Genomic DNA, 2,541 nt, shown 5'->3' with positions numbered 1-2,541 from the left:
ATCTGGGTTGGAATGTTTCTTAAAGACAGTCTAGTTCCAATCCTTCTGCTATGGGATCAGGTTATCTAAAGCTCCATCCACCCTGGCGTTGCATTCAGTATAACACTACTGTAAAATTCAGTGCTTTTGGGAGATGTCATCAGAGACTGCTCGGTGAAGAATTTCGTAGGCAGTATTTGATATTTGGAAGAAAGAAATCCCAGAAAACCAGAACAGTGATAAACTTGCACAATGGATTAAGCAACAGTTGCTGTTCAAAGCAATTTCCTTCTGCTTCAATTCATTCCCAAGTGTGCTTTTTCTTTCTTTTTATAGCTCATGTACAACTGTTCCTTAAAAGTGAAGGACTCCGTTCTGAAGCTTCCGTAAAGGCATGACACATTTTGTCTGTCTCTAGTTGATAATGAAGCTGTCACAAACAGCCTCAAGGAGGTAGACTGCATTAGTAATGTCAGAGCAGAATTTCAGAGGTATGTTTTCAGAAACATCAAATGGGTATGTTTTAGTCAAAAATTTGAAGCCTGGAGGTCTTTCTCAAGTTTCCTGAGTTTGTTAACTTGTTAAGCAAAGTGGCTTCCCTAGAAGTTAAGGATAGTATTGACAGGATTTCTTAAATGATGTTTCAAGCATGTTAATTATTTCTACATTTATTCCAGCTAATTGAATAACAACTGGTTCCTCGTCTGCTGTTAGTACCTCCTTAAGGGACATACTAAAACTATCATCATAGGACATATGACATATGGACATATGGACAACATACTCACTTATTCTTCAGTATTCGTGTGTATAATAGCACACTTCAATACCTGGCTTTAAACAAAGTCAACATGGAACACCATCCCCAGCACCAAATCCAGCTGAGTTTAAAGTTTCTCCTAGTCAGATTCTGTATTATCTCTGTAATATCTTTGATGCTTGGCCATTTTCACCATGTGGAAAAGTCTTTTCTTGTGTTTAAGATCTACTTGTATTTCTGCTTGCTTGTTGGTTCTTGTCTCTTCACTGGATACCACTGTCTGGCTCAAGTCTTCTGTAGTTCCCTCCATCTGATATTTGTACTGGTCTTTCCAGGAAAGATCAAGTGAAGGCACTTGAATACCTCAGCTTCTTCCATGACCATTGTTAGCAGGTACCATGCAGCTGTAAGGTCTTGCTCTTTCAGCCTTTGTCTTTCCAAATGACTATCTTAAGCTGAAGTAACTTCTGCAGTTTGAAAACGTGTGGTTTAGTTGGCTAACATGTTAGCATCTGAGGAGTAGAAGAAAAACCTCAATGCTTTTTCCTCCTAGGGTATAAGTTATCTTTTGCAGTCTGCTTTTAGTTCTGCTTTACACTTAATCTTTGTTGATGATAGTAAAGATCTCCAAACCACATTATTTAGACTTAATTACTGAGACATTTTAAGAGCAGTCAATATCCCTGTGTTCAGAAATGCAACTTGGAGTAGCAGTTCAGAAGTACCTTGAAATCAGACCCTCTTTGCACGGAAACACTGTAGTTAACCATGTGTGTTGTCTTCTCTACAAGTTGTGAGGCTACAGTTGGAGACTGTGGTATAGAATGCTTGATTGACTGTTCTTTTTGAAGTTACTGTTCTATTCATAATGACTTTCCATATAATGAGTTACATTAGAGGGAAGCACTACATAATGGATATGTTTTTTAGTGTGGTATTAGACAAGTCCTTGTTTTTAAGATTTATTTTAAAGAATGTTGTTGCTAAGATGTCTACAAGGTCTAAAGCTAGACACTTATTGCAATAGTCACTTCACTCTCTGCAAGAAGACTGAAAGGGGATTAGGGTAGGTCTGTCTTCTGCTGTCCTGCACCCCTGTGGCTAAATTTTACTTCTAACAATAAGCTTCAAATTTTAATCTGCATCTGGAACCACTGAGATTCTAGCAAAACCTGATGTTACTACAGTCACTTTTTTAGAAAGGGGAAAGATGTCTTGATTTGGCAAGCTTGCATTTCGTTTGAGGGCTATGGAAGAAATCAAGTCCAACTGCAACCAAACCATACTACCCTAACTCTAACAACCCTCTGCCAAATCATGTCCCTGGATCCAAATGGATTTTAAACACATTCAGGGGTGGTGATTCAACCACCTCCCTGGGGACCCTATTCCAGTGCTTAACAGCCCTTTCTGTAAAGTTTTCCCTGATACCCAACCTAAACCTCCCCTGACGAAACTTAAGGCCGTTTCCCCTCGTCCTGTCACCAGTGAGAAGAGACCAACCCCGCTCTCACTGCTATCCCCTATCAGGTATTTGAAAAGAGCTAGAAGATCTCCCCTCAGCCTCCTCTTCCCCAGACTAAACAGCCCCAGTTCCTTCAGTTGCTTCTCATTGGGGTGATTTTCCAAGCCCTTCACAAGCCTTGTTGCTCTTCTTTGCACCTGCGCCAGCACCTCAACGTCCTTTCTGTACTGAGGTGCCCAAAACTGAATACAGTACTCGAGGTGGTACTTCAGCAGTGCCGAGTACAGGACAGGATTTCTTCCCTAGTCCTGCTCACCACACCATTCCTGATACAAGC

The sequence above is a fragment of the Meleagris gallopavo genome, chromosome Z, assembly GCF_000146605.3.
Source record: "Meleagris gallopavo isolate NT-WF06-2002-E0010 breed Aviagen turkey brand Nicholas breeding stock chromosome Z, Turkey_5.1, whole genome shotgun sequence".
NCBI lineage: Eukaryota > Metazoa > Chordata > Aves > Galliformes > Phasianidae > Meleagris > Meleagris gallopavo.
Note: the sequence above shows the minus strand (reverse complement) of the source record.